The sequence below is a fragment of the Biomphalaria glabrata genome, chromosome 16 (assembly GCF_947242115.1).
Source record: "Biomphalaria glabrata chromosome 16, xgBioGlab47.1, whole genome shotgun sequence".
NCBI classification, from domain to species: Eukaryota; Metazoa; Mollusca; class Gastropoda; family Planorbidae; genus Biomphalaria; species Biomphalaria glabrata.
Window position 1 is genome coordinate 5,703,685 of NC_074726.1, and position 25,829 is coordinate 5,729,513.

General features: G+C 35.8%; 1 protein-coding gene across 9 annotated transcripts in view; it reads right to left on the minus strand.

The window, feature by feature from the left end:
* LOC106069198 (cephalotocin receptor 1-like) overlaps nt 1-25,365 on the minus strand; it is a 97,876-nt gene extending 72,511 nt beyond the window's left edge. For 4 of the 9 annotated variants that reach the window (XM_056014058.1, XM_056014059.1, XM_056014062.1 and 1 more), the window contains exon 1: nt 25,186-25,365. The gene's annotated coding sequence lies outside the window, so the exon portion shown is untranslated. Of the gene's footprint in view, nt 1-24,232; nt 24,795-25,185 lie in introns of all 9 variants that reach the window. The other 5 variants (XM_056014052.1, XM_056014053.1, XM_056014057.1 and 2 more) reach the window with 4 other exon arrangements.
* Between the last annotated feature and the right edge of the window lie 464 nt (nt 25,366-25,829).

Genomic DNA, 25,829 nt, shown 5'->3' on the forward strand with positions numbered 1-25,829 from the left:
GTTTTTTTTTTGCAACAGAATAAAATAACATACTAAAAGAAATGGAAAGAAAAAAAGCAGCCAGAGAGAAACAGAGCGAAAGAAAAAGAGATACGGAACGAGAGAAAGAGATAAAAAGGTATGGAGAGCAAAAAGAGAGATCGCAAAAGGGAGTGCGAAAGAAAGAAAGAAAGACAGGGAAAAAGAGAGAAAAAGAAAGAGGGTGAAAGAAAGAGAGAGAAAGAGAGAGAAAAAAAGAGAGAGTGAGAAAGAGAGTGAAAGAAAGAAAGAGAGAACAAGGGTGAAATAGAGAGAAAGAGGGTGAAAGGGAGAGAGAGGGATAGAGGGTGAAAGAAAGAGAGAGGGAGAGAGAAATATATATATATATAGAGAGAGAGAGAAATATGAGGAAAAAAGAAAGAGAGAGAAAAAGAAAGAGGATGGAAGAAAGAGAGAGAGAACAGAGGTGAAATAGAGAGATAGAGGGTGAAAGCGAGAGAGAGAGAGAGAGAGAAAGAGGGTAAAAAAGAGAGAGAGAGAGAGAGAGAAAGAGGGCGAAAGAGAGAGAGAGAGAGTAATTAAAAGTCTGATGGAGACAGAATCTTAGAGAGAATTAAAATGAGGTTTAGATAGAAAGAGAAAAAATGCTAGTCCTAATAAACTAGATCTAAAAAAAACAGTAGAGGGCTACTAGAGGCAACACTAACCGCTCTACGCTAGATTTATGAGTCCATTTATTGAACACGTACGCATAGCCTAATACAGTGGTTTCCAAACTGACTTCCGCAGAACCGAGGCCTGAATGGGTTTTTCAAGAACTACTGGAATAATTAACTAGTAGACCACCACGTGAATTAATCTCTCTAAAAAAAACAAAAACAATGTGTTCCTCTAAATACTTAGAACATGCAAAATGTTATGTTAGTGAAAAGTTTGTGAAACATCGGCCTAGTACATTTTTATGTGGTACTCTTTAACAAAAGGGAGATCATTCTTAGGACAACTTACACATACATATTATTAACGGGAAAAACTTTTTAAAAAAGAAATAGATAAGTCTTCATCGTTATAAAGTTTTCACTCGCTAATGACCCAGTGTACTTTACAGAAATGAGGCTTATTAGTACGAAAGGTCAAGGGAAGGGGAGATTTATTCTCTAAAAAACGGGTAACTATTAAAAGAACACTTGCGTTCTAAAAATGTAATATCTAATTAGTGTTTTTTGTTTTCAAATACGGTACTATCACAGGTGGCAATTTAATAGTTTGCATAGAGATTTTATTATAGTAAAGAAATTCAACATTTTAAATGATTTTCCTGTTATAATATATTATAATTATGGATTATTCTAACAGTATACAACTATAATTGAATTCAAGTTGTCATTATCCTAAACGATATAAGATAATATAAGATATATAAAGATATTCCTATTGATTTAAAATGTGTAAAAATAAAAAAAAAGTGTGATAACAGTTTAGTCTTTTCAAATTCAGTCTTATACTAATGCAAATTTAGTCCCTAGCGATGTAGACGTGACGTCAGACAATACAGTTCCATAACCAAATAATATTCCAGCTATCGTCAAAAACTTGGTTAATGCTTAATGCATTAACTTTTGGAAGGCTAGAAGTGACCTCGACCTATACTGACTGGCAAAGGGACCAGTTGATATACACAAGTACCATTCACTATCACTTGTTCATCTTATTTATATAAACGTTTGTTTAATAAGATTAGAAAGATTGCGACACTGCGGGATTCGAATGCCTTTCACTCTCTCGCCTCTTGCCAGCTGGATCCAGTTGCAGAACAGAGTCCAGACAACTGGAGCTGGTTTGGGGTGCAGTGGATGACCAGTGTGTCCTACATGTCCCACAATGCTCCAAAACGTTCCACAGCGTTTGCTAGATGACGCCTGATGGCCCTGGTAGTCCAATTCGACTTGAGCGCCATGCAGCCGCAACTAGACCTCACAAGCTGGCGGTGGACAGAGAGCATAGTTTCACCAAATACTAGCTCTGGCTAACCCTCACCTGGTTTGGCCCCGTCAGTCGAGACCGGTTTGCGTGGCCGTTGCCGCATGCAGACAACTGCTTGGAGCCACAGGTGAGAGCTGGGCTCTGGGTGGAGACCAAAGTCAATGAGCTGCTCAGAAAGCCCGACTGCCCAGTTGACAGAGGTACTCCTCCAACAGAACCCCATACACCCTCAATGCCTCTTAATAGCCATTATTTGAGTCTGTATAATTGGCTTATAGAAGGTGGAGACATTCTCTCTCTATCTCTCTCTCTGTCTTTCTTTTCTTCTCTGTCTCTTTCGTTCACTTTTATCTCTCTTCCTTTATTTAATTCTTTCATTCTTTCCATTTTTTTTAGTAACATAAGAAGTGATATTCTGTACATGGGTGTCTAACTTTATGTGTGACATTAACTAACCTTCAGGGTCCGCCGAAGAGTTCGTGTGACATGCACTCCCTTTATAACCTTGTTAAATGTTTTAACTGACTATTTTGGTGCTACTTTTGAAATTTTAGATTATATAAGAATTAAATGTAAAATACAGTCTAAAAACTAACAGGAAAATTAACTGTTGTTTATTTTTCAAAAACTTAAAATACAAACTATTATTAGCGGAATAATTCTTTAAAATATTTTTTCTTCAAATCAAATCATTCTGAAAGGCAAAATTTCAATAGCTGTTATCAAAGAATCATCTTTTTTTTTACGGGGGGGGGGGGGGGGGGCTGTTTGTTTTAATTTAATGACAGGGTTCACTTGGATTGCGCCATGAGATCAAGCGTTTAAATAACACTTTACTTTTTTTTTTGGTATTAAGAAGCTGTCTCCATAGCTGCCTGGCCGAGTCATATCGAAACATTTGTTTTTTCGGGCCGTCGTTACGATTTCGCAAGTTCCAGCCCCGTACAGCACCCTCCCCTGCAGTGTTGCAAGCACTTAAATTTTTTTATTTCCAAAGGGACTTCAGAAACTCTTTGACAAATTGTAAAAAACAAATACTTAAAAAAAAACAACAAAAAACGAACGTATCATGAGGCCAGCACAACGACCAACCGCTTTTATTTTTCCCCAACTAATGTCAGGTACCCATTAGAGATGGCTGGACTCAAAAGCGCCCAAAGATCTGGAAACTGAAAATCCCAGTCGTCACCAGGATTCGAATCCGGGACCCCGCTTTATTATTGTCAAAGGTCTCCGGCTGCGCTTTCCTGTCAGGGTGCGCTTTGAGGTTAAAGGGTAATTAACTGACTTATTTCTCATTGTTACAAGGGTTATCTCCCCTTAGCTTAGTACAGTCTATAATATAAAACAAAACTAAGTAATAACAAATTAATTAATTAACAAATTTTTTTTATTATTATTGATCCATGTATTGTCATCGACAATGAATAATTGTGTCATGGTTCAACCTGAATTCGAGAATAAGACGTGCATGAAATAACGAGATTTGGACCAGACAAACAGCAGAGTTCATATAACGTTGATAAAATGGAAATATGTTTTAACTCTTTCTCTCCGTAATTATTTTCAATGATCCGACGAAATTATTTAATTTTGTTCATTTTTAGCTCACTTCCCTGATATGATCAAAATTCTATAACTTTGTTATCAAACAATATTATATGTTTGGTATGGACTTGAAGGGTGATGCATGCTCTTTTTATATAACACAAATTGATGTCTATAAGACATGCGCGATCAGGTATTCCCAGCATCTTTACAGCCCTCAGACAACGCCGTCTGCGGTGGTTTGGACATGTTCGCCGGATGTAGGACAAGCGCATCCCGAAAGTCATCCTCTACGGTCAACTCGCGACTGGCACGAGAAAAACTGGTCGCCCCCACCTCCGTTACATAGATGTAATAAAACGTGACCTCAAATCAGTGAACATCAATACTGACAATTGGGAAGACATAGCTCTATACCGCAACAGAGGGAGAGAGACAGTGACCAAGAAAGCTATGGACAGTGAAAGTACATGGGTCTCAGCTCAGGAAGAAAAACGCACAATCCGAAAAATGGCCAGCTCCTCTACCACCGAAGCAAAAGCCACCTTAACCTGCGCTATCTGTAGACGGGAGTGTCTCTCCAAAATAGGGCTCCACAGCCACATGAGGAAGTGTGCTCTGAGATGAACCATAGTCGTTCTACGACTGAAGGAGGCCAATATATATAACAAGACCAAAAATTAATTTAATAGGGTCAAATCAACGATGGTATCGTCAAATAGGAGAGAAAGAGTTAATTACATAATCAATTTTTTTAAGCTTGACAACTATACGGGGAGAGAATAAAACTTCACAAATAGAAGCCATGCGTGAAAATTAATAAATTATTAGATGCTTACTACGTCAGAGGGAGGTATTTAAAGTCCTAAGGTTGCCTGGTCGTGTGATATGCACTTCAGATTCTCGTCTCGATGGTTTCGAGTTCAAACCCGTTCGCCATTGAGTGTAGCTTTGAACTGGGAGGTAATAGTCCTCATTTCTGGATAAACGTCAGTGGCGTAGCTAGGGTGGGGGAAAGGGCTGTCCGAAAGTTTCCTCCGGGCCCCTACTTGAGGGGGACCCCTAAATAAATGTTTACATTTTGGAACGTCCGAAGATTTTGAAAGAGAAAAAAATTCTTTAAGTGATTTTACAATTCACTGCATAGCCAGCACGCAAAGATTGTGGAATAAAAGCACACTATATCTTCTCAAGTCATTTTGTGTCTCGGTATTTCCTTTTATATCAAACTCAAGTTTTTAAACAAACTTTTTTAAAACGAAATTTATTCGTCTGAGTTATTCTTTACACTCTGGCTCGTGCCGTATCGGACTTGTTCTTCTCCGCATCGCTTAGCAACGAGACTTAGTCTGCTAGACAATATTGGTTTCAGTTAAAACATAAATTCCAGCTTTTTTTTTTTTTTGTGGAGGAGGGGACGGTTGTCCATGTTTTACCATAAATTGTGGAGTCAAGGAGGAGGAATTTAATCAAGTTGAGTTGAGCCCACGTCCCTCCCTCTCTTGTTAACTGTAATTCTAATTCTTCAATCTCATTATCTATTTTTAGAAGACAAAAGAAGGGACATAACTACGTGAAATTTTGTCACGTCTGCTTCCGGTATAATCTTGCATTTCGTTTTTTTTTTTTATTTTCACTTGTCCTAGTAAAAAGGCTAAATAAATTAGAAAGCACTTCTTGAACCAATGAGATGAAAAATAATATTCTAATTCGGATTGAAATAAGAAGGGTCAGATTTTAAAAGTGCTGTAAGTTAAAGAACCAATAAATTAGAGTCTGGCTTTATAGGCAAATACATAATTATCAGAAATTTTCATTCAAAGAAATATAAAGCGAATATAAGAAAACAAAAGACATAAGAAAAGAAAAAACAAATTAAAAAAAAACAGTGGATGTATTCAGAGTAAGGAATAATTCCACCTTTACAGCCGTATTTCTCAACACTGTAAGATTTATTCCTCGTTTTGGTTATCTTATCAAACAAAATTAATTAATTACCACTATTTAATTAGCTAGTTGGTTAATTTTTAAATTGATTCATATTCAGATAGGAATAATGAATAATAATGCAAAGCTTTAACTTGAGAAAGGGAAGTGACAGAAATAACGCCCTCAAAATCTGTACTAGACAGAAAGAGTTAATTGATTTAAGCTTTGTAAGCACGTGAACACAAATTACGTTGGGTGAGATAGATAGATAGATAGATAAATAGATAGATAGTTATAAGATAGATAGATAGATAGATAGATAGATAGATGGATGTTATTATCAAGAGGTAATATTTATTTAAACCATGCAATAACATTACGACATCAGTTAAGATTTTGCAGTTTTGATCTCTAGCTTCCCACAAAGACTCCAGGTTAACGTCCATTTGATTTCTAAATATCCTAACTTTTTTTTTCAAAGAAATAAACTTTTGTTCCACACACCAAAGACATTGTTTTAGCAAAATTGTAAAAAAGTGTACTCAAAATATTTTTTTTAAATAAAAAAAAACGAACAGGGGATGTAACTCATTCGCCTTGATAGAGCAGTGAGATTCATAACAAACGAATATTCACATTTGGCTAGAGTGCCGCTAGAGTAACACCTTTAGTAAAATCACTAAATTTAGAAAGCCTTCAGGACAGAAGACTCAAAAGTAAAGTAGCAATTATACATAAAACACTGAACCATAATCTTCAAATACAAAACCAAAATTTAATCAAATACTCTGAAAGACACAAAGATCAAGGTATATTCCTCATCCCGTATGCTCATGCAAATTTGTGCAAATGCTCCTTTTTCCCTAGTGCTATTAGAGAATGGAATGAGTTGCCTGAGCTAGCAAGGAAAACCAGTAGAATTTAAGTCCTTGGTTAACATGCATGACTAGATTCATGACGCGTAGGACGTAATCATCTTCTTTTTTGAAGTAACGTCTGTATTATATAGGATAAGATTCATTCCAAGGGATGTAAGTCTGTTCTCAGGAGGAAAAAGTTATTGTTCAATTATTTCGTTATTTGTACGTTGTTTATTAGTCGGCCCCTGTCAGATATGACGTCTGCTAAGCGTGGTCCAGTGGTAACTAATGTTTTATTTTTATTTGTTCCTTCTCTCTCTCTATATATATATATTGATCTCTCTATCTATCGATCTCTCTCTCTCTCTTTACCTATCTATCATTCACTTTCTCTATTTCATTCTTTGACTTATTGGCTCCACAAACGTACTCTCTTTTTTCTCTCTTTCTCTCTCTCTCTTTTCTCTCTCATTTCTGTCTCTTGTATTTATATCATTTGCCTATTTATCTATTATTATAATCACGCACTTTCATTTTCTCTTTCCCTCTCTCTTTCTTCTCTTTCCCTCTCTCTTTCTTCTCTTTCCCTCTATCTCTCCATTAGCTTACTCTCTTCCTCTTGCGCTATACTCTATTCCGCTTTGTCTTTCTCTTTTATCTCTCTTTCTCTCTTTCTTCTCTGTATCTTATTATAAATCTCCTGTTTGCTCTCTCTGTCTCTCATAGTATGTCTTCTCGATGGTAATAGTAAACTAAGCAATAGAAAGCAGCTTACCATGTAGATCTACTTCTTTAGAAGACAAAACTATCAACCAAGAAAGAACTTTCAACCAAACTTGAAGACTCAGTTCAAGCCTTTTCTAGAATCACTTCTCTTTCAATAAAAACGTCGTCACATATGAAGTTGAGACGGATATTCCAACTGCATTCTTTCCATAACTTTACGTTGTGTTTGGGTAGGAACTTGCAAATGATTTGATCGTGTGGGTGTGCTTGATTGTGTGCGTGTTTGGGACTTTGCCCGTACGGTCATCAGTTCGATGTACATTTGGTCACGTTGTGCTGAAATAGTGGCCATACAATTCTCACAGTTGGTTGGACATCGACAATTACTGTGTACTGAAGCAGGGGACAGACAGCAATAGCTGTTCATTTTATGCAAGGCAATTTTGTGTGATGACTGTGTTATCTTTTTCTTTTTTTGAGTTCTTGTTTTTTTTTTCTTTCTATAAGAAGAGCTTGAAAACCGAAGTTTATAATTTTGTATATGGAGATTTTTTATTTTTTAATATAACATTTGATTTTTTAAAATGTTTCTATATTTAGAAATGAGTATGGCTTACTTTGGATGTTTCTTTGCTTCAAAGATAACAGAGAAGAGAAAGAATCTTTTAGCATCTTCTATTCAAATGGACCTTACATTCACGCTGGTAATCCAAGTCCTGTCTTAACCGTACGCCAAAAAACTCCCTGGTGCTCCCAAGACTCTAACAACTACTCAATAGAGAGCTCTGCCATGTACAAGCCTATAGCAACCCTGTTATGTACAAGCCTATGTCAACCCTGTCATGTACAAGCCTATGGCAACCCTGTTATGTACAAGCCTATGTCAACCCTGTTATGTACAAGCCTATGTCAACCCTGTTATGTACAAGCCTATGTCAACCCTGTCATGTACAAGCCTATGGCAACCCTGTTATGTACAAGCCTATTACAACCCTGTTATGTACAAGCCTATGTCAACCCTGTTATGTACAAGCCTATGTCAACCCTGTTATGTACAAGCCTATGTCAACCCTGTTATGTACAAGCCTATGTCAACCCTGTTATGTACAAGCCTATGTCAACCCTGTCATGTACAAGCCTATGTCAACCCTGTCATGTACAAGCCTATGTCAACCCTGTCATGTACAAGCCTATGGCAACCCTGTTATGTACAAGCCTATTACAACCCTGTTATGTACAAGCCTATGTCAACCCTGTTATGTACAAGCCTATGTCAACCCTGTTATGTACAAGCCTATGTCAACACTGTTATGTGATAGCCTATGTCAACCCTGTTATGTACAAGCCTATTACAACCCTGTTATGTACAAGCCTATTACAACCCTGTTATGTACAAGCCTATGTCAACCCTGTTATGTACAAGCCTATGTCAACCCTGTTATGTACAAGCCTATGTCAACACTGTTATGTGATAGCCTATGTCAACCCTGTTATGTACAAGCCTATGTCAACCCTGTTATGTACAAGCTTATGTCCACCCTGTTATGTACAAGCCTATGGCAACCCTGTTATGTACAAGCCTATGTCAACCCTGTTATGCTTTAAGCTTCAAGGCTATCTCATCCATTTTTTGTCACTGTCACAAGGTGCCCAAAAAATTGTCAGTATGTGACTTGGAACCAAAAAGTTGTATGTGACATGGAGTATGTGCTGTGGAGCTTATGTGGCCAGCATGTAACATGGCATTAAAAATTGTGATTGAGACATAAATGTAAAACTTGTTTGTGTGGCACTACTTGTAATTCCACACTACAGTTCAATTAATTCCTTGTATTTGATCACGAATTGTCACAAACAATGAAGAAAACCAAACGATGACAAATGACAATCCTGATCTGTTTCTATTATTTCCTTTGTCACAAAAATATATGACATCCATTGATCTATAACTAGCGTGAGAGTCAGTATTTAACTTTTACATCCATTTCAGATCATGCCATGAGAAGAGTTAGCGTGTGAAGGCTAAATATATTATTCAAACTACAGCATTACATATCATTCAACAATCTGTTTACCAGATTTTAAACATATGTTTTGATATATTTGTGAGATCGGTATAAATACATATAGATGGTGCCCACACTCAAAAGTACAAAGCAAGTAGATAGATGGGAATAAATTTCAAAACCATACTCAGAATGACAAGCAATAGGAAAAAAAACAATACTTTTTAAAACAAAAGCTTATCTAATGGGAAATAACCGATAATTACTGCCATATATCTAAACAGGGTTTAGATTCTGTATTGTTGTATAGAACGAAATTAATTAATTAGTTCTAAATGAGTAACTAACTGGTGCATTTTTGAATTAATTCGTGTGTTGTTATGAATAATTATACGAAATTTTAACTTGCTCCGAGAATTGAAAAGGGGAGAATATACGCGGCAAAACGAAATAAGGAGAATAAATCCATATATATATATATATATATATATATATATATATATATATATATATATATATATATATATATATATATATATATATCCACATCTCTCATTAATTAGCATTAATTCAGCTTATTTCGAAATGAAACAATACAATGAATAATTGTGCAAAGTCTAACTTGGTCCGAGAATGGGAAATGGGAGAAAAAACATGTTCAAACTTTTTACCAGACAGACCGACAGACAGAGCGAGTTGATATAAGCATTGTAAGAAAGAAGAGCTCTTGTTTTATTTTTAATACTTCATTGCATTCCGTTTTCCTCCTCCCATCCTCGCCAGGTAAACAACAGACGTAGGTTCCCCGTTAGCCATTCAGCTATACAAGCACTTATAAAATAGAAAGTTTGATAGTATTAAAAAAAAAAGGTCTATGGTTTAAAGTTTCTGACGAACGATCTTAGTCTCTACACAAGACGTATCTCCCCTCTTAGCTTAGTCAATTTTTATAGAAAATAAAATGAATTAATTACAAATAAATGATTAACTCATTAGTTACTTTTGTTTTTGTATTGATTCGTGTGTAGTTGGCAATGAACAATCGCGCTACGTTTCAACCATAGACATAAATAAATATAGACTGGCCGATTAAAGAGTTTTATGAAACGAAAATTTGTGACTTGCAATTTTGTGTACTTTATTATACAGCATTTATGAGCAGTATAAACGTTAAGTATTCATATCTATTTCAGCCATAACCTATATAAGTATTACATTATTTTCGCTATTGTTTTTTTTAATCTCTAAGACTGAAGATCATGCAACTTTTCAGAATTCGGAAATCCGACAACAATAGATGTACATGTTTTCAAGTTACATGAAGTTACTTCCTTTTGCCAGTCTATATTTATTTATGTCTATGGTTTCAGCTTGATCGGAGAATGGGCAGTGGGAGAAATCATGTGTACAGAAAGCTTTGTAAAACTTTGTAAAGCTTTGTAAAGGTAGACTGATAGATAGATGGAAATAGTAGTGTTGAGGCTTATATATAGTCTGGTAGATGGCTGCCTGGTCTTCCGGTTTGCGCGCTGGACTGTCGTTCAGATTTATTGACGGTGGAGTGCTCAGACCCTGCCCGCACCCATCCCCCGTCGTCCTGCGGGAGGTTTGGACTAGGAAGTAAACTATCTTCAACTCTGAAGGAACATCCGAAACATGTCAAACATTTTACAAACATTTTTAGTCGATGTACTGTAAACAATCATCTAAACTTTTATTATCGCCACATCATCGAATCAAAGACTTCAAGCTCTCACCAGATGTGAATCATGTTTGAATCGTGACATTGTTATACAGACTGGACAACACCTTCTCACCAGCAGACAGACAACTCTATCCCACGATAAAAGAAAAACGGGAAAAAAAAACAAAACACCCCAGACAGCCATTCAACCTACCTGTTATGACGCTCATTATACAGTTTTTATGTCTCTGGCTTTTTCTGTAGTGACCACATTCAAAGCTGGCTATTTCATTGGTCAAGTTAGAAGACAATATGACAGAGTTGGTTTAAGCTTTGCATAACAGTCTTTTAAGTTTTGTATGTCTGATAATTTTTTGTTTCTTGAAGCTAAGAGAGCTTTACGCAAAAAACGTCGTCTTATCTTATCTTATCTTAGAATGTACACGTGTTCCTTTAAAAGAGACGTGTATTGGTAAAAGAAAATAATTAGTTTGTCATACTCACTTCCGTACGCAACGATGTCATTTTCTCTTATCTTATAATTTATATATTTACCTTTAAATGAGAAGATAATTACGTCCTAAGTGTATCCATATGTCAATCTATTTATTTATTGGCACCAATGTCATCCTATACATTACTTATATCAGTGTTTCCCAAACTTTCATCAGTAGCGCCACTCTCCCCAAACAAACAACAGTTGCGCCCCCTTAACCAGCTGGACTCTGAGGGAGCCCTGTAACCTCCAATACTGGGGTGAAGGAGAATTTTAGGATTCTTTTATTCCGTGCATCAACATATAAAATATAGAGACTCTTCTCATATTTAGATCTATAAATACCTGTTTTAAGTTCAAGTTTACATAAATCACTTTTCATTAAAGCTAAACCCCTTTAATATATAATATATATCATGGGAAATGAAATCCTTCGTGGACTGAAGGCTTCATGTACACTAGGATATACTCTAACTGGAGAATAAAGGAAGCTGCAGGAGTCCTTCCCCCAGTCAGTTAATAGTTTATTTCATATAATGGCACATCCGTATTGTTACTTACAAGGATTCTATGACCATCTTTAACTTGTTTTATTAGTAGTAAATGTGACAGCAGTTTTGTTGCATAAATAGAGTTTTATATTGTTTTAAAGCAATGCATTTCAGAAAAGAAACAAAGAAAACGTTTTAAAAAGAGCTTAAATATTTTTATAAATGTTAAATTTAGTAAATGACAAAAAAAAAAGATAATAAATTGACAAAATATTGATGTTGTCCAAAATCAAACAACACTATGATTGATACAAATAGCTAACATTAGTACTATAAATTCTTGAGGGGAAGTAACCCATCGATTTTTATCTAACATGAAAAGCAGACGACATTTAATGAAATAAACGATCGAATCTCCCCAAACACCGACAGATGGTCAAGACTGGATTAGTTCTGATATAAAAAGACGAAAATAATAATACATGGACTTAAGAAATATTATTTCTCGTTCTGCTATCAGCCAGATACTATCAGTACGCTATGTAATTCCAGTGAGTTATAAAGAACCGACCGCAATGACCACCGGTCGCCAGATGTCTCTGGGAACATTGATCATAAATATTTAAATCTTGAGGATAAAAATTAATGGCAGTACTTAATCTTTCTCTTCTGCTGTACATCTCGACCATACAATCGTAAAAAAATGACTATGGACTAAAAAATAAATGAAAAAAAAAAACGTTTTAGTCTCGTATTTAAGTTTAGGGGAAATTTCCCAAACACCAGAGTAGAATAAAGCTCATACATCTTTTAGATCTTGTCGATTTTCAGAATAAAAACTAATTAAAGTAATCTACCCTTTGTTATGACTCCTCTTTTTTTTTTCTAGCCAGCCTTTTGCTGCTGAGCTGTGAGCTCCTTTGCAGACTGTGCCACGGGAAAATAGCGTGATGTTTTCTTCAGTTGTTCTGCACTGCCGTACATAGTTCTGCCTGTGTTTCCTGATGACAATTGGTTGAGCCACTCCTCTTTGTGATTGTTGAACATAATGATTCTAGAGATCTTTACTCGTTAAGAGAAAAAAAGGTAAATCGATATGACGAAATGTAGTGGGTGAAATGTGGAGTGATTTATTTTGCTTTCTAAAAAATACAAATTACTTTGTACCACAAGAGTTTGGCATCCAAACCGAGGGGTTCTGTGTTCGAATCCTGGTGAAGACTGGGATTTTTAATTTCGTGATTTTTAGGGCGACTCTGAGTCCAGCCATCTTTAATGGGCACCTGGCGTTAGTTGGGGAAAGGCGGTTTGTCGTTGTGCTGGACACGTAACACCCTCGATAACTGTGGGCCACACAAACAGATGACCTTTACATCATCTGCTCTTAAGATCGTAAAATTTGAACGGGAAAGTTTAACTTTCGTATACTCTAAAAACGGGTCTGTCTATGTGGGTATGCTATAAAAGAACCTTCGTGTGTCTATGTGTCTGTTCTTTAAGAACATTCGTCTCTACGTCTATCTGATCAACGAACAAATGTGTCGCGACACAAAGCACATTTCCCTTAAGTCTATTTTTTGTTCGTGTTCCATTTCTACCAAAAGTGTCCCCAAAAAAATTCTTACCGTGAACATGTCACATTGACCTGCCCAATTCGCCTACATTCGTTAGCTAGACAACACACCTAAGGTGGCAGACGACATCGCCAAATGTCCCAGCTACGTCTTAAGCTCCGGATAAGAACATTGCATTTCTTAAGCGACTAAGTCTTCTGGGAAAGGCTTTGAGAAGCACGCTAAGAGGCTCGTTCACCGGAAGTATTCTCTTTAGAGTACTAGCCAGCGTTCATCGTTTATATTTTTTAGTTTTCTTGTTCTTCTAATATTTATCTTGGCTCGATACAAAACGTTGTTTTACAGTGTTAGGTCTTACACATTTTTTTTTGCTTGTTGAAGTCTGACACGTGGAAATAGAACATGGAACAATCCAACTATAGTTAATTATAAACAAAATTTACTCTTTACAGACTCACATTCTACAAAACAAAGAAACAACAAAGATTAGATAGATAGATACACACATACATACATTTTACATACAGACATGCATACATACAAACATACATACATACATACATACACGCATACATACACACATACATAGACAGACAGACAGACAGACATATAGATAGATAGATAGATAGATAGATAGATAGATAGATAGATAGATAGATAGATAGATAGATAGATAGACACATAGACACATAGATACATAGATACATAGATACATAGATACTTAGATACATTAATAAATACGTAGACAGACAGACAGACAGACAGACGGACGGATGGATAGATAGATAGATAGATAGATAGATAGATAGATAGATAGATAGATAGATAGATAGATAGATAGATAGATAGATAGATAGATAGATAGATAGATAGATAGATAGATAGATAGATAGATAGATAGATAGATAGAGATGGATGAAAGAGAGAGAACTAGTCTTAAAAGAATTATCCCACCATTTTGTTATTAAGATCCAGCTATATTCCAGCTACTTCAATCAGTTGTGGCATTTAAACTTATTACAATATTTAATTACGGAATTGTAATTTGAGAAACAAATCGCGATTAGCTTTAAGGCAACTCAAGTAATTCTTGTTCTAATCAGTTTCGCCGTCTAATCTCTTATCGCTACACCAAACTATCGGACCAAATATTCAAAATATTCAGCTGAAGCGGTACCGTCAGAACTGAGGATAAGATACAGTTAAAACGTTAAGTAATTAGTTGGTTGCCAGCACTAATGAAAGAGATAAGGTGACACACCATCTCCAATATCTGTTAAAGTTTGAACATTGAAATTAACAAAACGACCACTGCCATATAGAGGAGAACACCTAACAGCAAGTTGCTTCCGAAAGAGTCAGTTTGAAATGCTTTTACTAAGGCTGCAGGATAGTTATTGACACCAAAAGGAAAGTTACTTCTATTGACAGGAGCAGACTGCCACTGGCACACAATGGTTTTGTCTTCTTTGGATGTGTCAAAATTATTTCTCTCACAGCTAAGACTAAATAAAAAAAATGTAAATAAACATTAGGGTTTGATTTAGCTCCTTTAGAAAAAAAAAGATAAATAAAAAAAATTAACCAAATAATTTATTAATTGGGGGTTATAAATTAAGCTTTTTTGATAGTAAAAAGGGAGTTAAATCTTACAGTAATGAGATATATGACTGTAAATGTAGAGTTATTTCCATTACATACGCTTTGTTTTGTTTTTTTAACATTTTTTTGTGTGTGCTTATAATCTGGGAAGAACTCTAGCGCTCTTAGAACGAGGCACAAAGAAGGAAGGCAGCACAACTGTTCTGAGCTCAAAAGGCAGCACAACTGTTCTGAGCTCAAAAGGCAGCACAACTGTTCTGAGCTCAAAAGGCACCACAACTGTTCTGAGCTCAAAAGGCAGCACAACTGTTCTGAGCTCAAAAGGCAGCACAACTGTTCTGAGCTCAAAAGGCACCACAACGGTTCTGAGCTCAAAAGACAGCACAACTGTTCTGAGCTCAAAAGACAGCACAACTATTCTGAGCTCAAAAGGCACCACAACTGTTCTGAGCTCAAAAGGCACCACAACTGTTCTGAGCTCAAAAGGCACCACAACGGTTCTGAGCTCAACTTTCAGTGAAGATAATGTTGATTGAGGTTCCAGTAAAACAATGTTCCATCACTGACCTTTACAAAGATAGGACGAGGCAAACTAAGATAATTTTGTACGCTTTTTGTTCAATTAAACTCAAAGCCATAAGTCAAAGCTAGAAACTATAAGTCAGAAACTTATCTTAATGGTAAGGACTTTTTTTGTATATAATATGTGTTTTAATATACAGATAATGAATATATTATTCTTTTCGTTTTATTTTCAATAATAACTTAGTAGTTGATGTTTTTCTGACTTAATTTTTCTGTGCATCCAAAACGGTCAGATTTTCACCGGATCTCTACGTGACGTCAGAAGTGTTGATTACACACTAGACTAAGCTTGGCCTGAATGTGTGTGCATGGCTGACCAGATGGTCAAAATCACACTACTTAATTTAATTATTTTTTTTGGGGGGGGGAGAGAGAGGGGGTGCAGAGATCAAGTTAAAACAAAAGTCTAGATCTAGACAGTTATTGTCTACCAATTTAAAAAAAAAGGGTATGAAACTACTCCAATAACTATCATAACCTTATCCTATGGTCTAGGCGTAGCAGTCACTGTAAATATTTAGCTATTCGTGACCTAATTCAAAGACGCCAATGCGATGCGATTGGTTAATTAAATATGGAGCGGAGTGCCTAAAAACAAAACCTCAAGTTATCCCTTTTTTATTTAATTATTTTTTTTAGGATGTGAAGAAATTAATGTATAATTAATTAAATATAATTTTCAAGCATCTAAATAAAATTGGAAAAACTCTCGGAGTTTTTTTTTTTTTAATGTCAAGTGCCCAAAAAATGAGAATTATTAATTTCAAGATAAAACTGTACATATAGTGTTGTGGTAGGTTAGTAAAGTTGATATAGCGCTGAGCTACTAACGTGAATGTTGGGGGTAGAATCCCTATAGTGGCTATTTTTATTTCTCTAGGGGAGAATGAGTTCTTAAACAAAAGTAACGAAATCAACTAGCATATAGAACAAAAAATTGGCATTTCTTTGCGTGTCTGTCTGAATATTTCATTAGTTTTGTGGTGTCTTTTGTATTTCTAAATAGCAGTTCTCAGAAGAAAAATATTATTCCTTACTTCCGTATCCTCTCTTGTAGTAAGCATAGTTATATGTCCAGAACAAATTAATTTCATTTCTAATTTTTTCTTAAATTAACATTTACACAAATTGTTAGAGTCAACACTAGAGGAGAGTGGTTTTTTTTTGCTTATTGGTTCCTTCTTTTTACAGAAATGTCATCAATGTGTATAATATTTCTCTTCAGTAAAATAATTGGCAATTTTACAAGCAATGAATTCCCTCTAAAATTAGAATCAGTTGCCAACTTTTCCATTAAAAGGACGGAAACTAATTTATAGTGACTTATCAGTTCAGATATCTTTCTTTTAACATTTGTTAATAAGAAGTTAACGCTTGATTAACGCCGGAAGATCAAGGCCTAGATTAACGCCTTCCTGGGGTCACTATGTCAAGAGTCTTTCAAAGAATGACATAAGGGTCAAGGCTTTCTTAAACTCTGTAATTGAAAAGGAAATCAAAGGTCGACCTCGAGTTTCTGCGACTTGTTTTTTTTTCTAGATTAACAAGTAGGTTAATAGTGGCTAGCACATGGACCCAAGACTTTAATCTTCCTGGTCCAAGATCAAGTCTCCAGTTAAAGTTGAGGAACACATATATCTTTGTTCAGATTTCAACGACTGGATCACCGCGCAGCGTTCAGAGACGGCCTTAGGAGGTGGCGAATAGAGCAAACTGCTCAGGCCTAGAGGGGCCCCACGACAAAGAAAATATTTTGCCACCGTCAGCTCATCGTACTTGTGTCCCTCATATAACACTCGCCAAGGGCCCCGCGGATAGCTAAGTCCGCGTCTGTAGCGCTTAACTGATCGATGTCTTCTTTTTGTCTAGTTTAAGCTCTGATGAACTCTACCTCTCAATTGCAGAAGAGATAGAGGGATGGGAATAAAAAAAAGGTGGAGCGATGTCTCTTTTGGCAGCCGCTTGCTACCAAGTGTGTCTCCTCTATGACAGTATAATATGTCTCTTCAGTAAAATAATTTGGCAATGTTACTAGCAATAAATCTTCTCTAAACTTAGAATCAGTTGCCAACTTTTCCATTAAAAGAACGGAGACTGGGCAGATCGTTATAGGGTTTTGTAAATCAAACGACGTTCCTTTTTCAGTTCGCCAAAAAAAATAATTGCCTTAGTTCCATCATGGGCATACGAAGGCAAGTTCATACTGCAACTAGCGATGACCTTGTGAATGTCGGTGTGGACAATGCAGAGGTACTAGTTTATATTCTACAGCTCAACTGACAAGGACACGGGGCAGTCCGGGACACCTACACAGTATGGAGGGAGGAGAGGAGGGACGACCTTATGCCAATCTAAAACTTTGTTGCTTTTTTTTTTTCAAAATAGAAATTTCCTTTCCAACATCAAAACTATATTGAAAAATTATTGCTTTCATATATGGAATCTTTCATGTATGGAATCTTTCATGTATGGAATCTTTCATGTATGGAATCTTTCATGTATGGAATCTTTCATGTATGGAGTCTTTCAAGCATGGAATATTTCATGTATGGAATATTTCATGTTTATGGCATGCTTAGCTTAGTGCACAGTGGTCTAATCTCTTTTGAGGACCAGTTAAGGGGTTGGGTGGGGGGTGTATCTGGGAGAAAGGTTTCCATGCTTCCAGCAAACACAACTTTTCTCGCGTCGGGATTTTGTGTAAGTAAACAAATTAAGAAGTGTTGTTTTTTTTTAATTCACAATCAATCACCAATTTATTTCTCATATCAACTGAATAACAAAAAATCCAAATAACGCCTCAATATCAAGGAAAGATAATGCGCGCTAAAATAAATCAACTTAATCCATAACTAAATTATGGCCCATCGATCACCAAAACCAATTAACGCTCGCCCATCAATAAGCTCAGTTATTTCACCTCGCACTCTGCGCATTCATAATGAACTCAGCTTGATTTTATAATCCAACTCTATTTTCAGTTTGACTAGAGACGTAGACTTCCAGGACACTTTATCACAAGTCAGACTCTCAGTCTATTGTAACGTCTAATTTCACAGACACTCTGAATTGACAAATTCTCTGCAGCATAAATATGCAGCCAGGCAAAAGTTTCGAGGGTCAGATACAGGGCCGGTCCTAGTTATTACGGGGACCTATGCGAAACGGATTGTGCGGGGACCAAGTCTGGGTAAGGATAAGCATAATGTCAAAATGAATTTTTTTTTTAGAAAATACTTTCATCTTTGCAATAAATTTTTATTATATGAAAGTTCGCAATGCCGTTTTTATTAATTGTGTCTATTTTTCAGGAGATTTTAAGAATTTCAGAAGATTTTCAGGACTTGTTTGCACATTTTGCTTTTTTATGAGATTTTCTAGAGGCCCTGGAAAATCAGGAAGTCGCTGAAACCCTATTATATATAATTTTTAATAATGAATAATTTAATTTAATAATTTACACCTAGCATTAGCGCGGGGCTTATGAAAGCGCGGGGCCCACTGCGACCGAATGTCTTAGACGTGTTTTAGAAATGGCCGCTCTGCAAGTATCTAGCCCTCGTTACACCGCATGAAATATCTGTTCTGCCTCACGATGACCTGCTGACCACTGTCAACCATATTAAATAAGATAAACGCCACAATACGATTAAATAAGGTTATAACACATGAAATAAATACGTTTTGACCTACTCTTTAAGACTCTGATTTGACATTACCTAAGACTATTGAGAGCCTTCGTAAGAAATTGGGAGATCTTAAGAATTAGTTTAGTCTGGGTTTTTCATTTTCTCCTTTCTTGGGGTTTTTGGGATAATCTCTTTTTTTAGTCTCTAGATTTCCACGGACTGTTGACCTCATTGTCTGAATAGGTCAAATGGTTCTCTCCATACTTCCCGAGAAGCGACTAGAAAGGACACGTCTCCTGCGAGCCTGTGAAGAGGAGGCTTCATTGATTGTGTAAGAAGTCTTCTGGGATAGCCGGATGTAGGTCCCGAGAAGCGACAAGAAAAAAAGTAAAGCACTTTACACCGAGACCACGTGATCATGGATAACAAAATTATTAGTGTGTGACAAGAAACCAAATGTTATCATTACAGGACAAGGAGCCAAGCATTGTTGGTACGCAATAAGGGGCTAAATGTTATCAGCCAATGAAAAGGATCCCGAATTTTTACAAATTGACAGAGAGCCAGGGGGTATTAATTTAGGTCGTTTCGCTCCATTAATTTAGCGCTGAGATTAACAGTGCTTTGAGAATAATTTTATTATAGCAGATATTATAATATATCTTACATATTCGAGAAATACCGCTCACTGATTCACTAAGGGATTATCACGGAAATTTCTAAAACGGCCGAACGGATTTGATTTGCATGAGTTTTCTACACACGTCTCGTTTTTACTTCTTAGGTATTCACTAAGAGACGGCTTTGATGGATTCAAAAGCCGAAATTCACCAAAAATTGCAAATTATACCTTTGTGTTCAACTCCCTGTATTTCCCAAAAAATTGCAAATTATACCTTTGTGTTCAACTCCCTGTATTTCCCAAAAAATTGCAAATTATACCTTTGTGTTCAACTCCCTGTATTTCCCAAAAAATTGCAAATTATACCTTTGTGTTCAACTCCCTGTATTTCCCAAAAAAATTGCAAATTATACCTTTGTGTTCAACTCCCTGTATTTCCCAAAAAATTGCAAATTATACCTTTGTGTTCAACTCCCTGTATTTCCCAATAAATGGCAGGAGTTCAATTTTGTTTTAATCTATACAGAAGTAGAAAAGTAACTTGGTAATATTGTAAAATATTTTCCTCCCTTTTTCTTTTAACCATTCAATCTTGGTGTGTAACTCTTCATTATAGACACCTTGGTAGATATGTGTGTATAGAAAATGATGATACATTTGATGTAATAACTGTCGCATTAAAAAAGCACTAGTTTTTGACAAAATGAAATATAATTCTAGTATTAACTCTTTCTCTCCTAACTGACGATAACAACGTTGATTCCACCAGAATATGGTTATAACTACGCCTTCATGCTTGCTTTTAGATGTCTTTTTAAAAATTAGAATTTCCGTTCTTGGGGGGTAGGGCTATTTTGTCTCTACGGGCTATAAATAACTATAAAAAAGTGTATGCGTCACTAGGATACTAGTTGAATGAAAGGCTAGATATATAGCCGACAAATTATAAATTAAAAATAAAAGTGGTCTCTTCTAAGGAAGGAGAAAAAATTAAATGAAATTTTACGGTCAAAAGTCTATAAGGGAGGGCGTTACGTTAAGCAGGGTGTGAAAGAGTCCTTATACAATATTCAATATTGAGTTGAGAAGCCGAATAATACTGATAGATTGTATGTAGGACTATTTTTTTTAAGAGGAGAAGGAAAAAAGTGATACAAGAATTCAAGGGCCAAAAGTTTGATTGTGTGTTTGTTGCATATTGTGGGCCGTTCAAATGTAACGTATTCTAAAAAAATTAAATTAATTTTGTTCAACAAGCGCTTGACATCCGTACCAAGGGTTTCTGGGTTCGAATCCTGGTGAATACAGGGATTTTTTTATTTCGGGATCTTTAGAGATCTTTAGTGCGCCCCTGACTCCACCCAGCTCTAATGGGCACCTGACATTAGTTAAGGAAAGTAAAGGCGGTTGGTCGTTGTGCTAGACACATGATACCCTTAGATTGACCTTTATGAAGAATGTTTTGAGTTTTAGCAGAATAATTTAGTTTTATGTTAAAAGACTTATTTTGTAGGAATGCTAAATCCATTCAATTCACTATTTTTAACAAGCGCTCAGAGATATAGACTCCAGTCGATCCGTTACCATAAAACCATCTACAAAGAAAGCAAACCAAATTAGGTTAGTTATACCATATCCCATTCGCTGACTCCTTTTCTTAAAGAAACATTTTGTGGAAGAATAGCTCTAGTTTATACCGAACATAGCACAATATAGACGCAAATAATCGTTACAATAAAATTATATACTCATAAAAATAGTAGGAAAACGTCACAGACTCCCATAAGACTGTCTAAAAAGCCGCTTGCACAATAGTTTCTTCCATACGACTTAATTAGTCATCATAAACTATGTTTGGTTTATCTCTATGTTCTTCTCCTATGTCATTCGAACTAGGATCTTCAGTACTTCAGACGGTCTAATCAGATTTAACGTAAGTCTAGTTTTACTAATGACTGGATTAATAAGTTTGGTATTTCAAGATTGTGACTTAAATTGGTCATAATGAATTGAATTCTATAAGGAACAAAAGCAAGAAGTCAAACGTAAGTTTCCATCTTCCCAAGAGCTTGATTTATTTCCCAAGAGCTTGATTTATTTCCCAAGAGCTAGTAAAAAAAAAAGACTTTCCTTAGGTGACAGTGACAAAGAAAAACAAACGACAGGGTTTCTTTTACAACAAAGTCTTTTGGTCAGTACAATCACTTGCACTCTTACTTATTAATATTACCTGCACTCAAATACGGATAAAAAATGTACCAAATTACTAGCGTTGGTGACAGTTGGTTTAGATTCGAATTTGAGACTCTTGGCATATGCATCCAAGTGACAACCATGTTCCGTTTCTTAGAGAGAATTTGACTCGGCAATGTCTTTGGTCAAGAAAGAGAAATTTGAACAAAGTAGATAATAGAGAAAAAAAATGCGCATTCGATACTTCCAGCTAAAATTCAAATTGAATCAATGGCTAGTCGACGTGTTAAAGACCAACTGGCAGGCAAGAAAAAATAGAGTTGTTTCGACCAGGCATTCATACAGAAATGGTTGACTAGTAACAATAAGACAATTATAATCCCGATGCCAGGACTCGACCCGCAAATCTTTGAATCGGATTGTTTTTGCTCCATTCTCTGTATTCCTCAGCGCCTCTTCTTGTGGTGTCCGAGTCGTTTGATGGCTTAAATAAAAAGTTGCCTTTCGCAAAAGACAGAGAGGAATGGGGAAAGACGGTAAACAGATCACGCGTGGTTCCCCAACGGTCCAAAATACTAAGGAGTAGGTGAGATGTGGTGGTGTTATATACAGCTGCAGGTTCCTAGTAAGAAGTAAACGATATACCAGTAACTTGGGTGAGAGTTACTGAGTATTGACTCATAACAAACGAATATTCACATTTGACTAGAGTAACACCTTTAGTAAAATCACTAAATTTAGAAAGCCTTCAGGACAGAAGACTCAAAAGTAAAGTAGCAATTATACATAAAACACTGAACCATAATCTTCAAATACAAAAAACAAAATTTAATAAAATACTCTGAAAGACACAAAGATAAAGGCACATTCCTCGTTCCATGTGCTAGGACTAATTTGTACAAATGCTCCTTCTTCCCTAGTGCTATTAGGGCATGGCATGGGTTGCCTGAGCCAGCCAGGAAAACCAGTGACTTGGCAGAATTTAAGTCATTGGTTAATATGCATGACTACATGCATGACGCGTAGGACGTAATCATCTTCTTTTTTGAAGTAACGTCTGTATTATATAAGATAAGATAAGGCCAAACACCATAACTAAATATCAGTAGACCTAAGCATGACAGGTGTAGTCTTGAGACACCCACGTACCATGTATATTCATAGGTAAATTTCTGAGATGTCAAGCCGAGTATCCCAGATTTTGATTCATTTTCAGTCGACATCTAGGATTTTGTTTTCCAGAGACTATTTAGCCTATATAAATAATTTAGGTCTCACGGGTTAAAATTCCTAATCACCGGGCTGTATTGCATGTGTTAGTGTGTTTCTGTGTTTTAAAAGTTTCAATACGCTTCTAACATCTAGTCTGGCGTCAAAAAAAAAAGTTAAAATGTTTGTTAGTAAAATGTTTTGCATGTTTTGGATGTTCCCTTAGAGTTGAAGATATTTTACTTCCTAGTCCAAACCTTCCGCAGGATAACGTGGGATAGGTGTGGGCAGGGTTTGAACCCGGGACTATCGATAAGTCCGAACGATAGTCCAGTGCGCAAACCGCACGACCAGGCAGCAACCAGAAGTAAAATATTGAAAATTCCCTTGCGAAAACTATAAATGTATTTGCGTATATAGTGCTATAGTGTTTTATTTTTTTATTTTTTTTTTTTGTAAGATTTTTAAATCTGAAACAACTATGTATTGGCACATGGAGAACAAAAAAATAGAAGAAAGAAATGAGAGGTGCCCATGATGTAAATCTAATCTAGTCTAGAGGTGACTAGAACAGACTAAAAATAAATAGGAATAATGATACTGCCATAGACATATTGTACTAGCGTCGCACAAATAAGACTCGCATAATTTTTTTTTTATAATTGAGTACAGGAAAATACAGATACAATTCTTTGAGAACACTATGATACAAAAAATATCGTTGAGAATACTTAAAATACAGATACTTTTTAGAATACTTACATACCGATAAATCAAAGTTATTTTAGAATACCTTAAACAGATACATTTATTTTAAAATACTTGTGTACATGGAAAAAGTACTTTTAGATAGATGAAGTACTTTTGAAATAATTGGATACTGACCATGTTATGTTCATGAATAAGATTTTTTTTTTACAAAACAGTTCAACAGAAACTAAATATTAAATTCCTTGTTAGTTTTTCTGAAGACCTTGCTACGTCTGCTGAGGCTATATTCGTTTTCTTTTGAGCCAATCAGATTTAAGCGCCTCAACAATACGTAATTACTTATATTTTTATTGAAGCGGAGGGCTGAATGGTAAAAGAAAATGAGTCGCTGTGCAAATGACTTACCTTTGATGTATAATTGAAAACTTTCCCACTTCACATTAGCCAAGAGAAAAGTCGATCACTGTTTTCTTATCAAGTACTAATCACAACTTTTCCGATTGTTGTAGTAATGTCTTTATGGTTTTCAAGTCAATCATTTTAAACAATTATTTATGAATATTGCAACAATTGCCTAGAACTTTATTTTCGACACGCACATATATTTGTTCATGTCTTTCTTATGAATCAAATGAATAGGAATGTTTACTGTAAACACGCTGCATTTTGTCTTACTTTGTGGCACAGGAGAAAGTCATCGTATGAGCTATTACATTGATCTAGTTCAAATTCCAAGCGAAAACAAAAATTGTGTCTCATCTAAATAAGTTTTCTTTGGAAGAATGTTTTGTTTTGATTATTATCAGGTTGATAACAATCGAAGCGATTAAGAGGTAATTCATTTAGGATACATCAGTTTAAAAAAATCCCTGTTTTTCTTTTAGAATTATTGTTTTATATATAGGCCTACAACTCTGCATACTAAGAAAACATTTAGGGATATTTGACCTTTTCTTAGAGTGTAATCCTGTTTAAAAAAAGTAAAGTAAAAATAAAAGTATAGTTCCCCATGTAGACCTTGCGATCTATAGAGCAGATGATGTTAAGGTCATCTGTTGTTTTTTTTGGCCGGCACAACGACCAACCGCCTTCATGAAGAAGCTTTTTTTTTTCAGTTTTTTTTTTATCTTCTTACAAGGACGAAAAAAAATATTTTTGATATTGTATTATATTAATAAAGAAAATTACTTTGAGATTTATAAATAAAACATAATTTGTACTAAAAAAATGATATTATATATATATTTATTATACACAGAATGAACTCCTAGTACGAAATTATCGGTCTCTTTAAAAAAATATAATAAAAAAACAGAAAAAATCCTATCAACCAAAGATTCGTAATTAATTTGACATACCTCTAATACACACAGGAGTACCGCGATAGAAATTAAACCCCCCTCCTCAGTGTCCAGGGGCAGAATTAAAGGACGGGCGTTGATCTAAGGCATGCAAGTACATAGTGGAAATTTTCCAATGGTCGACTACAGGGCCAGGAAACAATTCACAAGGGAGGGAAGGGAGAATCGCGCGCTGGTCTCGTGCTGTAACCAAGTATTGCCAAGCTTTTTATCAGTTCTATTTTTCTTACTCTTGTAGGACTCGCGCGCGTGAGTCTCACGCGAGTTTGCGCGAGAATTAAAGCTTCTCGTGCTGTTTTCTCTATCGCTTGTGGTCAGTTCAACTTACGACAAAGAAAACTAAAAGTTATTAGCTTAAGACGCTAAGAACTTCCTATCAATTTACTTATCCTACCATTCGGTCATACTCCTGATGGACGTTCCGGGTACTTACTTTATTATCTAGCTGTGTTAATTTAGACGAGTTTATAGATTGTCCATTCTGTATCCAGGGTCCACTACAGCTATGGAGTATAGCAGCAACAGAGTTAAATACGAAACTAAATTAGGTCTAGAAGGAACAGCATACAAAAAGTTTGGGTAATAGCTTGTAAAAAAAGTTCCTCTTTCAGACCTTGCGATCTATGGGGCAGATGATGTTA